This window comes from Myotis myotis, unplaced genomic scaffold, assembly GCF_014108235.1.
Source record: "Myotis myotis isolate mMyoMyo1 unplaced genomic scaffold, mMyoMyo1.p scaffold_m19_p_2, whole genome shotgun sequence".
Classification (NCBI taxonomy): Eukaryota; Metazoa; Chordata; class Mammalia; order Chiroptera; family Vespertilionidae; genus Myotis; species Myotis myotis.
In genome coordinates, this window is record NW_023416324.1 from 205823631 (window position 1) to 205837986 (window position 14356).

Here is a 14356-nt window from a genome sequence, read left to right on the forward strand (position 1 = left end):
TTCAATTCACAATCCTTAAAACATTTCTTGAGAAAAGAACTAGTTTCTAATAATCGGCTGTATCTTATGGGAGAAAGGCTTAAATTCCAAGGATGGGAAGCATTTTCCTCTCAAGAAGCATCTAGCCTTCCTCTCCCTAGGATGAATGAAGCTTCTCTAGTGGTGCCACACTGCACACTTGTAAACTCCTTTCAGCAACATCAACTCTATGGTTGTTGACAGACATATGCGTGCAAGCATGCACACAAACACGCATTCACACGTACAAACCACTGGTCAAGGATCTTACAGAAAGTATTTGTCAAATGTCTGTTCTAATTGTAAATAAATCAAATCAGTGTCATCTTCCGTTCTGCACACACAACAATTTGCTGCAGGTTCCTGTCTTTGTTTAGCCTGCTAAAACAGAATACCACAGACTGTGTGACTTATAAAAAATAGAAATTTATTTCTCACAGTTCTGGATGCTGGAAATCCATGTTCAAGGTACTGGCAGATTCAGTGTCTGCTGGGAGTTTGCTTCCTGGTTCTTTCGTATATTGATTGATTTCAGAGAGGAAGGGAGAGGGAGAGAGAGAGATAGAAACATCAATGATGAGAGAGAATCATTGATCAGCTGCCTCCTGCATGCCCCCTACTGGGGACTGAGCCTGAAACTCGGGCATGTGCCTTGACTGGAAATTGAACCATGACCTTCTGGCTCATAGGCCAACGCTCAACCACTGAGCCACACCTGAGCCACACCGGCCGGCTGTTTCCTGCTACGTAGACAGCTGTCTTTTCCCTATGTGCTCACTGGGTGGAAGGGCAAGGGAGCTCTCAGGAGTCTATTTTCTAAGGGCACTGATCCCATTTATGAGGTCTCCGTACTCATGACCTAATCCTCTCCCAAAGCCCCACCTTCTAATACCATCACATGGGAGATTAGGTTTTCCCACATGAATTTTGTGGGGGACACAAACATTTAATCTTATAACAGCTCCTAAAGCATCAAGTGTAGGAAATTTTCTGTATGACAAAATTTTACTCATCTCACATGCGGTTGAGTCTATCATGAGGTCTTTGGGGAAATACCGTGCTAGGTTTTCTGAACATGCAGTCTTTTTTTTTTTTTAAAGGAATCTGTGCTTAACATTTTTGACCTTTCAATTGAAACATGAGTATAATTGTTCAATGACTTTGGCATGTCGGAACTAATCCAAAGATATTATTGTATCTGAGATTTCCTATGTTTTATCAAAGAGCAAGAGAAACCCTCTTCACATTATGAAGACCACGAATATCAGCAGCTTCCGAGTTATTTCTGTGTTATATCTTACTGAATTAGTCTTTATTTTGGCCATTGAAATATAAATTCAGTCAAGGAATATTATAAGAAATTATTATAACTTTTATATACATGCTTAAGGTAGTCTCTCAACTTCAGTACTATTGACATTTTGGGCTAGATGATTTTTTATTGTGAGGATTATAGGATGTTTAGCCTCTACCTACTCTAGCTGTGATAACTCCAAATATCTCCAGATGTTGCCAAATGTCCTCTGGTGGGCAAAAATACCTACATTTTATAAACATACACATATATAGGAAAACCCTGATTTAGGCATGTTTTCTAGAGCTAGTCTCAATGCCAGTTGAATAAATTGAAGACACCTAGGGCTGTAGCATTGTTAAAATATAAGAATACTTTATACCAGTTGCGAGTAGGAGCTGTTCTGAGTCCTCCAAATACTTCTCTCACCCTGCTCTGTCTCCTCCACATGACCCATTTTCATCTCCCTTCTATCTAGAAACTCAAGGCTTAAAACTCTCATAGCAAGGGGACTCCAAGATCTGTCTTATCGATTGTTAAATTTTATTAACTATTATTTTATTTATTTTATTATTTATATTGTTTTTGTTGTCACCCCCTTCTTACAACTTAGAAGCAACTAGGTTCATCACACCCTTCAATTCACAGTTGAGTCCTAGAACAGAAAGTCAAATTACTTCCTTTGTTATCTTGCTAGAAAAATACTATATTTTTCTCTGTTCTACGTATGCATCATTCCTCTTCAAAAATGACTGCATTCCCCTTACCAATGATCTCATGTTAAACCATATTCTTGTTGGAGTTTAGTTTTAAGATAGACTTGTTATGAGAATCAATGGAAAAATATCCGGAGAGAAATTGCTACTCAAACTTACAATGTAAATATAGCTCCAGCTGCAATGATAACAAAAGCTTTGTCAGCTTGCACACAATGGAGTCAATGATAGTGCTTTGAATTCATCGCATGGTACTTGTCATTCACTGACAAACTGCTAGCACTTCTCCACAGATTTACAGACACCAACAGACATATTTATTCAGTAGTTAACACAGCTCTCAGCCATTCGTATTTGCAGAATTATTAGGCATTTGAGTATTTTCTTGTAGGTTCCTTGGATTTCAGAGAAATCTTTTTTGTTTGAACCTAAAAAAAATCCACTTCTGCTTATGCCTTATGTTAAGAATTATGACCAACTGAAACTTCAAAAATTAAAACATTTCCTTAAAACATGTAAAAATATGTCATATTAATTTATCTACAGTTAAAACTTGAAATAACTATTGTTTTTTGGTTATAGAAATCAATGGACTATTTATTGTGAAAAATAAAATCTAAAAAAGGAAGTAATAGTACTCTTTCATCTAACAACCCAGAGATAACAGTTTTTAATCCTTTTGTATATATTCTTCTAGATTTTATATGCAAATAGTATTTTGATAAAAAGAAAGCACACTGTAAATCCTTCTTTTTCTGCTTGATATAATGTGGACATAAAATAGTTTGCATGGTTCACTGGTGGTAGCTGTGGAGTATTGTATTGCATAGATGATTGTTACACATTTGGCCTTACTGATGCATGCTTATATTGATTTTCTTTTATGTGATATTCAACATTGCTGCTATGATTCTCATGCATATATCTTTGTGTGTTTGTCCTTTATTTCCTTTAGATCAATTCCTTAGGGTGATATCATGAAGCCAAAAGATACCCACATTTATGCATTTGGATCTGCCCAGTGTCCATCCTAATAGGGCACAAGTGCACCTGTACCCCATATCTCTACTAGACATATCCTAACCTTTGGAAATAGGTTTTCAACACATGAAGAAAGCCACCCATATTTTGAAATCTTGGTTTAGTCTGACTGTGAAAGAGTGTGATTGTGTCTTCTTAAGCAACGATTATAAAATTCAACATCTTCCCGGGTAAAATCAGTTTAAGTGATAATAGAAGGTTGTCGTGAAGTCCAGGGAGATAAGAGAGTGAATTATATGTCCGGTTATTGAGAAATTAGACTCTATCAATTTACCTTATGAGAATAGTATCGACTCTGCAGTGAAACTGACTTGGGTTTAAGTTTCTCCCTTAGAAATTCTGATGAAGAGCAGGGGTGGGATTTAAGGTATTACATTATTTTTTATCACACTCAGGACAAAGCATAACCTTAGCCTCACTTTATAGTGCTTCTGATGGAGTTATTTTTGAATCCCTTTTCTCCACCTGTGTTTTAGAAGCCAGAGTCCAAGTGAAACACAGTTTGCTTTTGGGTTTGATGTGAGATGGTTTCCAGAAGCCTGGCGATAGCTCTCAGTCATAATGACTCCAGCCAGGGACAGAGCCTCCTCTCCTCTGGATCTGGGTAGAATGACAGCTGATGACACACTGGACTTTAATTTTTACATATAATGGTTCTTGGAAACTTGGACAAAGCAATAGTCCACGCTGGATAGCTTAACAATTTACAGATGAGGAAACTAAGGCTCAGAGAAATTATGTAATTTCAAGAAGATACTGCAGTTGTAAGCAGTGGTGCTGGGATTTACATACTGACCGACTCCAAAGTCCACAGTGTGTTCACTGCATACTCTCTCCTCTTCCCCCCGTCGCCCTGCACTAACCTTTCGTACCTTTATAGCCTGATCCGTAGACAACTTACGTTATAGAAGAGGAAAAGTAACCCAGATTCTCTTTCATAATCATTGACATCTAATGGGGGTGAGGATAAACTGAATCAGAAAGGAAGGCAGCTATCATAATAAGAGACTAACACCTCATGATTTTGTTCAGGCCATATTTTATAAACCATTCCACCATTTTTATTTTTATTTTTTATATTTTTATTGATTTCAGAGAGGAAGGGAGAGGGAGAGAGAGATAGAAACATTATTGATGAGAGAGAATCTTTGATTGGCTGCCTCCTGAACGCCCCTTACTGGGGATTGAGCCTGCAACCCAGGCATGTGCCCTTGACCAGAATCTATCCCAGGACCCTTTAGTCTGCAGGCTGATGCTCTCTTCATTGAGCCAAACTAGCTAGAGACATTCCACCATTTTTAGACAAATAAAAATTGTTCAGGGATCTGTAGTTAAGACTGCGTCTTCTGTGCACAGAACCTAAAGGAAAGTATTTTTTCAACCACATTCATTGGTTGGGATGTTCCAAAACATATATCTGGAAGCAGCAGTTTACATCCTCTTGGAGTATTTTAGAGCACTTCAGACTCCTCTCTCACCCCTTTCCCTCTTTCAGGGAAATTCGAATGTTTTATTTTTCATCAGCTACTTCCTAGGAAATTGAATGGTTTGGTAATTTCAGTTTTGGGATCAGTTAAATTTCATTCTGTATGCATTGAAAAGCTTGGGTGTTCCTTCATAACACTCAGAAACATCAAATGGGATTAAAAAGTCAGAAATCAAATGACAGTACTTTCTTATAATATAGTCATTTAACCACTAAATTATCATATTTTGGTTCTGAGTCGTGAGGCCGCATTGTTATTTCAGGGAAAAAGAAGTTTGAGTAGAGAGATAGCAGTTTTCTTGAAAATGTCTACATTTATCTTCTTTCCTTTGGCTCATCTTACAAGGAGAGCACTGAAGGTTAGAAAACACCATGAGCTGTTGACACATAGAACCCAATTCTTTGGCCAGGAAACAATAAATTGGATGGTAGAACATTTCAGAGAGAAGACTTTGGCTTTTTAAAAATGGAAACAAAATTTTGAGACCTAATCTTGTTCTAGGAAATTTTATTTTTGGGGTGTACCTCCAGGGGGCAGGCTAAGAAGGTCTGGATAGAGCTTGACCAGTATTCTCCAGGTATTAGGGATCATTCTGAATTAAAAGAAAATCTTTAGGGAACCACTTTGAAGTATTCCTAATTTTATTTCATGTTGCCTCTCTGCAAGCCGCTCCAAACTGCTAACCAACAATCCAACCATGCCCCCAGCCCCCTCAAGATCTATGACAGTGACCCAATTTCCAACATTCTCTTTCTCTTTTGTAGCCTATGAATATCCGTTAGGGATGTGCTACACGAAGCAATGTGCTGATAACTTAATGCATGCCGCCACGGGACAGATAACCAAGGCCTAATTTCAAGTGGTCTCAGGCTACATTTTTGCATATATGCCTTAACCCATATATCTTTTCAGAGCTCTCAATCTCACTCCACCACTAAGCACCCCTATGAGCATAAAAATGCAGTCACATAGATGAAAACTGAAGAGCAATGTACAAGTGTTCAATAATAGAGCAAAAAGATATATATTATACAATTTTGCCTTTGAATTAAACACTTGAATTTATATATATATATATCACATGTATGACTAAAAGTCTCCCAGTGACGTTGACTTCCCATTTCACTCAGGATGAAATCCAAAATTTTTTACCGTGACTTACATGCTTGACCCGATCTGTTCTGATACTCATGCAACATAATCTTCCTTTTGCTCACTCTGTTCTAGCCCCAGTGGCCTCCCTGCTTTTCCTCAAATAGGTGGAGGGTTTGCCCATCTGAGGTTCTTATCTTCTGCTTTTCCCCCTTCCTGTTACATTCATGCCCTGGGTATTTGCAGGCCTCACTCCCTCACCACCTTAAGTTTTCTGCCTAATGGCATTGAATCAAGAGTCCACTGATCTTTTTGTGTGTGTGTTTCTTTTTATGTGTAAAAATTTTAATCATTATAAAAGAAATAGTTCATAAAATTTGTGTATGTATTTTATTTTTTTTAATTTTATTTTTTAGTTTAATTTTATTGTTTAAAGTATTACAAATAGTAGTACATATGTCTCCTTTTTTTCCCCTTTGATCTTCCCCCAGCCTCCGGGGTGAGGGCATGTGCCAGGGGGGTAGGGGAGGCAGGAATCTTTTTGTTTTTAATAAGTCTTTTATTACCCCCTCCCCCCCCCGACACACACACAACTCTGTCATTCTCTTTCCTTTTACCTTGCTTATTTTCTTCAGAGCCTTTTCAAAATTGATACTATTTCTTTCTTTCTTTGTATTTGAAGTTCCAGGGAGTTTTTGTTCCCTGGAAAATCCCCAGCACCTAGAATCATGACTGACACATAGTGGGTGTGCAATCAATGTCTGTTGAATAAATGATTCTAAAGGGTACCCACAAATGTTCCAGGCTTACTGTTGGGGAACTTACCAGAAAGAGGTTATTGTCTTTTTCCTGTGAAATCTACCAGCCTTATTTTATTTTTAAAATTAGGCCTGGAGTTGCCATTATATCAATGGACTCATTTGAATACATTTTTTTTTCTCTCCTTAATATAAGTAGAAATGCTGCCTCTACTATTTTAATTTTAATGCTTTGTCATAGTTATAGGGCTTGAGTTAGTTAAATACATGCTCAGGATACATAAAAAAAACAATGTTTTTATTTCCAAAGATATTCTTCAAACATGTGACATTAAACTGTGCTGCCTGATTAGATTTTCCCCTAACAAATGGAGACCTAAAAAGGACTTATGTCCAATATCAATTATTCATACTCCAACAACTTGTGCATCCATGAGTTGGCCTCTTGACCAACAATACACTGTACCTTCACCCTGAATAGAATGTAGGTTGCTGTCAGGTAAAAATATATCCTGACTTGAATAATGGATATTTGCATTTATCCCTGGGAGGCAGGCACACGGGGCCATCAGTTGGGTGACACATAGCTGTCAAAGCAAAACTGCATAGAGAGAGACCAAAACACTGCAGTACTTGAGATATTCCTGCTGTTTAACCAACAGTGACTGACATTCGGAGGAAAGAATGGAGGTAGAACATTTATTTATACTCCCTTGTTCCTTAGACCAGCACAGTCAGCTGAGCAATTCATTGCTAAAGGCATGTGTGAGGGTCATTAAACATTTCAAAACTAATGTACTTCATGTAATTGAAGATTTTTATCTTTTGGGTAGACTCTGAGGTACTGGAAGAAGGAAAACCTTAGGAAAAATGTTGGCCCCTGTGGTCTTTGCGGCAGGACGATTCTCTGTTTCATGTGATGGTCTTTGGCGGCGCTGATACCACCCCTCTTTGTGAATCATGCTCTGCTAGGGAAAGCAGAGCAGAAATGAAGTGGAAGGGAAGGGAGATAGATTTTTGAGACAGTCATTTCACATTGAAGAACTTTGGGCTTAAATCTAATTTTTCCCTTATTAGAGCGTTCGAGCAACTCCATTCTATACCTTGGCTTGTAGTTCTATAAAGCACATTCAATAATGAATTCAACCTATACTTTCATTGAATGCCCTGGTATCTTACTGGGTGGTGGGTATACAGTTATGATTAAACAGACATGCCCCTGGTTTTAGAAAACTTATAGTCTAATAGAGAAGAGGGACAGAACAGAAACAAGTGAACAAACAATATTTAATTACATTTTGGAATAAGTGCTGGGAAAACAACTCTGGAAATAGTTATGCAGAGTAATAGTAGTGGGTCATTGGAGACTTTCTCAAATCAGGTTGTCAGGGAAGCCTTACCTTATGATTTGGTATTTAAACAGAGACCTGAACAATGAGAAAGACAGGGATCAGCATGTGCAAAGGCCCTGAGGTTGGAAAGAGCATGGCAATAACAACCTGAACCAACAATTGTATAGAGAGGTGGCATAATGCAGAGGATAGGAGCAAGGACATCAGGGACTTTCTGTTTGCCACCAAGTTTGCTCATCACCAGTTACTGTGAACAAATCTCTTCTCTCTTCGGTGCCTGTTTCCTCACCTAAAAATAAGGGGGTCACCTAAGAATATTCCTATGGTGCCTTATAGCTCTGAGTTGATGGGAATCTTTTTATTGCCTTATTCATTTTTGAAAGCTATCACACCAGTAATTTATTGGTCCCTCATAGGATCACAGAACTAAAAATGATCTTAGGAGATTAGTCTAACACTTTTATTTTCTTTTTAAGAAAATAGTGGCCTAGAGAATTCTTCATTGTCCTGAAGCCGGTTAGTCGTAGAGCAGAAACTAGAGTTTAGGTTTCCTGCCTAAGTTGTCAAATAAATATGTAATCAAACCCAGAGAAGTTGAGAAAAGACTGTGGTCTATGTTATTTATTTATTTATTTACTTATTTATTTAATATATATACTGATTTCAGCAAGGAAGGGTGAGGGAAAGAGAGATAGGAACATCAATGAGAGAGAATCAGAGGTAGAGGGAAAGGGGTCGAGACTGGATCCAGAAGGGCAAGGGGGAAGGTATGCAAAACAGAAAGGTTTAATACAAAGGGTCCTTTTACCTGTTTTTTTCTATTTGACACTTTGTTCATCCCACACTTTTCTGTGTCTTACATTACCATATATTTGCTCAAAAATTATTATATGACAGAGAGACATGTGGCCCTTATTTTGGTTTCTATTGACATATTTTCAAGAACTTGTCTACAGATGATCAAAATGACAGTCAATTCACATAAAACCTTGAAATAAATAAGTCCATCTAAATAGTTTGAAAAAATTATCCTTAGTTCATTTGAATTTGGCTAAACAATAGTTTAGTACTACTTTATGGCTACTTACTCTTAACTGGGAGAAATGGGTTATTTATTGAAAACATGGTATTTTGGCCTGAGCAGTGGTTTGGCATCGACCTATGAACCATGATTCGATTGCTGGTCAGGGCACATGCCTAGGTTGTGGGCTTGATCCCCAGTGTGGGGTGTGCAGCAGGCAGCCGATCAGTGATTCTCTCTTATCATTTCTGTTTCTATCTTTCTCTCCCTTCCTCTCTTTTAAATAAATATTTTTTAAAAAAGAGAAAACATTGTATTTTGTGTGTAGTGCAGAAGGCAGTTGCCCATGGTGAGCTTACACTGTTCACTCCCGATGTGTCTGAAAGACTGAATGTTGGGCATGTCCACCAAGCTTTCACTTGCATGAGATTATGAAGTCTCCTGGGCAAAGTTCACCTACAGGAGGAAAGAACCAGACCTATGTTCCCATCAAACATTCCAATCTTCAGAGGAGAGGAATCTTTTTATGTAATAAAGGTACAATGTTTATCACCACCATTTGTCCTAAAGCTCTTTCCTTATAGTATGTCTAAGTATGAGGGACAGGAGAGGATATTATGTCAAAACTGAAAGCAGTATTTTCACAAAATAGCCCCTGAGATATTGGGAACATGAAGCATTGCTGCTAGGAGCCCAATGTCTTCAGTAAAAGGAAAAGAGGTATTTCCCCATTTAGCTCCGAATACAACATTTTCTTGGTTTGTTGAGGAATGGAGAGAACATAGGAAGCTCCAGCACACTGGAGGCTCTCCCTTTTCAGTGGGCCAGGCCTCAGGGTGTGGCTGTCATAATTCTAATGACACCTGGGGCCAATAGCTTTCAGCAACAGCCAGAGGAAGACACAGCATCCCAGTCATTCTCCATAATCACTCAGCCACTGGGGTAGTGACATTGCAACATGAAAGGTCCTGCAGTAACATCGATGCTGGTGGCTGGGCACAGCAAACCAATTCACACATCTCAGTGGTGGTGCTCAGCAGCATGGCCATGCCATGTGACCTTCATGCAATCCAGTGGTTGGCAAGTGTCTAGTCAATAACAGTAAAGGGGATCTTGAGGAAAAAAAATACCCTGTAAGATGCAACCTGGTAACAGAGAAGCCACAAAAAATACCTTCTGGGGATTCCCCAATATATAGGTTGTACTTTGCAAGAGTCTGGAAGTCCTACAGTAGCAAATAAGCCCAGGATAGGTAAATTATCATTGTTCATTATATTGCTGTGGCCTGGAGAACCACAGACTTTGTAAATATTTTAATTTTGACATTCATGCATATGTGGCTTTGTGCTGGGTAAGAACTATTTTATTCCCCGATTACCATAGATCTCTGCTGTTTAGGCAGAAGTATCTGGAAGACTACTTTTAACCTTTTTTTCATTGAAAAATTCTTCCCTAAGTATTCTAACATATTATTATTATAAAGTTTAATATTTTATTCCTTATAAGTATTTTTTCTTTAAAAATTCTGCAGAGATCTTGAGTTTCTGAAAAAATGTGTAACAGCCCTTAGCCAGTTTGGCTCAATGGATAGAGTGTCAGCCTGTGGACTGAAGGGTCTCAGGCTTGCTTCCAGACCAAGGGCACATGCCCAGGTTTCAGGCTCGATCCCCAGTAGGGGGTGTGCAGGAGGCAGCCGAACAATGATTCTCTCTCATCATTGATGTTTCTATCTCTCTCTTCATCTCCCTTCATCTCTGAAATCAATATATTTAAAAAACAACAACAAAATAAAATGTATCACAGAAAATCAATAACCCATTCCATAGGACTCGAGATATTTACAAAGTAGACACCAATTTTTGCAATTTACATTGATGTTTACCAACCTTCACTATTGTTCCTTTGAAATTAATTAAAATTTCACATCATTTTGTTAACGACCCTTTCTTTACCCCTTTCCCATTACTATTGACTGAATCCTTTGTTCTGATCAGGAAAAAATATAGAACATCCACAAAAAATGTGTAGTGGTTTCGGTCCAGGTAAAAGTCATGACCTGGGAGATAGATGGGTGAAGTTGTCTGCGGGGACCAGGTGTTGTATCAGAGATAAAAGGGTCCTTTTACTCTATGTCTCATTCATGCTGCACATAAAAACTGGAACTGATGGAGACTGAATGGTGAATGGCAACAGTAGGACAAAGCGAAGGATGTGAGTCATTAAGAGTGTTCAAACACGTACAATCATCCACTGGAACTGAAGCCGTGCAAAGGTAGCTCATGATCAGCTCCAAGGTTGCCACAGGGACCTCTTCCAAGCAGAAGGTGAACACAGACATATTTCATTAAAAGTATATTCTCATTGAAAGATTTTTTTGAGAATTATGAAGTGATACATTTACTGTTTCTAAACCTGCAAAATGGGGCAATAGTAATTCTTACATCATGAAACTGGAAGATGAAATGTAATTAAATGTAAAGTGCTTAGAACAGTTCCTTGCACCAATCCTGGCCTCCTCTCCCTCCACCCACCAAAAACTATTGTAGTTATTAATATGATTTAAGGTGACATATTTCTAGGGATGATTCCATTGAGAATCAGTCTTTTTTACAATGTTGTTATTGCTTTTCAGAACTTGGATAAATGCACTTTTACTCTTTATATGTGTCAAATCATAATAGCACAAAAGTTGGTAGCCATTTTATGACCCATTTCCAGCAATTTTTGTCTTTTTTTGTTTCACTTCAGAACATTCAATGGTGTCCTATCAACATATCCTGAAGAAATTGCAATGTGAAAACTATGGCATCCTATTTTAATAAAAACATCTTCAGTGAATTCTTGGGACAATGCTTCTGAAATATAAAGTACGTTAGGATCCATTTTATGGAAATGTGACTTATGAGGCAATTCTTTTCTGATATTTAGTTGGTATTCCTTCTGTGTAAAAATAAGCCAAATTTTAATCTAAAAGATTACAAAAGTGCCTTTCTTCAACTGGCATGCTGTTCTGTTCCCATAGAATGAGTCTATGAAGGTGAGTGTGTTCATGAGCTTGACATGTGCTAACACTGTGCTTAGTGACTGAATCCAACTGTGTCTGCATTGGCACATGTCATCCATTAAAAACTAAGAAACTATCGCCCTCTTGTTCAGTTCTCTTACCCATACCTTGGATTATGGACCCTACTGAGAATATACTACTCACTCTCAAATTCTTAAAGTTATTTTAACATGCTTTCATGTCAGATATTATTTGCTGACTTAATATAGTCCATCATTTATGTCTTGTTCCACTTATTGTATAGTTACCCACTGGGGAATACAATGCCCAATAGACAGTTTTTGTTCTCAAAGACCTTATGGTCTCAGAGGGGAGACAGACATTTAATAAATCTGTGAAGGGTATAAGAGGGCTACAAAACAAATTACAGAAGAAGTGAGAGGTCCATCCGCAGCAAGAAGATGAAGGAGTGAGAGATCCAGGGGTGGGTCTCCATGTACATTTTCACAGGCAAAGCAGAAGGAATCAAACTTCTGAACGACTTCCAAGTTGTCCCCAAACGAGAATACACAACATGTGCGATGATGAAGACACTGACTCACAATCAGATACAAACATGGGAACATCAGATCATTTGGTTCTCTTTGGATTTTCATCTGAAAAAAAAAAAAATTAAACGATCCATCCTTCGGGCCATGGAAACAATATGAGAGCTCTTATTCACTTGTCACCCACGACCAACTGTGATTCAGAAAATGATTCCCCTGCCTCCTCGTCACACCAAGCAATGGCAGGAGGCACACACACAGACGCTGCTCATCCCTGGGTGAGAAGATGGGAACAGCACAGAAATAGGAACCGAAGAGTCTGACTTGGAACAACTTTTTAAAAACCAATTATGCTTAATGTGCCTAGAGAAGGCAAACATTCCTGGCACGTGTTTCCGCAGTCCCAAACATTGCCTTGGGTGTGTTTTCCATTTTCAGCGAAGGTATTCAGGGTTAGGTTTGGTAGCAACGTGATCCACGGAACACTCATCCAGAAGTTTGTTGAGGAATGCTTTTCTGGAAGATGACTTATCTTAGAAGGGGCTGAGATCACGTTAAGGCTTGTTTATAAGGTATGTGGTACGCTTCGCTCCTTGCCGAAACACGATGTGCTTTAGTGTGGCTCATTAATGAAGTTCATGAGAAACACAAGTGTTCTGTGTCATCTTCTATATATTCCTTAGGAATGTAGCACTTACCCAATTGAAATGGCCTGTGAAGGCTTCTGGCTCCATTCTACCCATCAGCTCTAACAGCAATCTGATCCCAGTCAAGCACAGCCCTCGGATTCTTTTACCTGTTGAGTTGGTCCAACCTGTTAGAGCAGTGGTTCTCAACCTTCTGGCCCTTTAAATACAGTTCCTCATGTTGTGACCCAACCATAAAATTATTTTCGTTGCTACTTCATAACTGTAATGTTGCTACTGTTATAAATCATCATGTAAATATCTCATATGCAGGATAGTCTTAGGTGACTCCTGTGAAAGGGTCGTTCAACCACCAAAGGGGTCGCAACCCACAGGTTGAGAACCACTGTGTTAGAGGAACGATTGCCTAACGTCCAAATAATGGAGTTCAGGAATGAGATGAAATATCCTGTGATGGTAGGCTGACCACTAAGAGGGCTCCAAATGCTCTCACCCCTGCTGTTTGTGCGCTGGTGTCGCCCCTCCTCTTTTGTGCAAACTGGACCTAGTGACCCAATTCTAAGGACTAGCACATAGCAAAAGTGACAGATGTCACTTTCAAGATTAGGTTTTACAAGTCTATGCCTCCCCTCTTGCCAACACTATGTTTTGTGGACATGCTCCCTCATGCTATGCTCTGTTTGCTTGCTTGCTCTGGGGGAAGCAAGCTGACATATCTGGAGTTGCCCTGTGGAGAGGCCTATCTGGCAAGGAATTGAGCTTGGAGGCAGAGCCTTCCATTAAGATGACTGCAGCCTGTGAAGCTCCCTGAGCCAGGGACCCAGCTAAGCCACACCTACATTTCATTTTCTATTGATACTAATATAATAAATGTCATTGTTTGTAGCCAAAACGTTTTCAGGTGATTTGTTACACAGCAATGGATCACTACTACCCTTGCTTATAGAAGTGGTGAGGCTCGGCAATGGGGGCACAGAGTTTGGAAAGAGAATGGCATATATATTTGTGTCTGTCTGAGCCACCAACCAGACAGAATCTTTATGACAGATGTTCTGCATATACTGTTTACAATCATTGCAACAACCTGGCAAGGGTGGTGTTGTTCACATCTTTTGGATAGACTGAGATTATGAAAACTCACTTATTTGGCTCAAAACACTTAGCCAGAAGGTGACAGAGATGAGAGAGAAACCCAAGTCTTTCTTATTCGGAAACCTTTGTTCTTTCCTCTGCATTAATGATTCATAAGAGGTAAGGGCTTGGTTCACCGGTAAGAGCTTTTTAAAGCTAGTTATGTCACTTTTTCCTTCTGCAGGTCCCAACACAGTTTGCACTGAATCATGCCGCAAAGTGCTGTTGGACCAGAAGAGCATTGAAC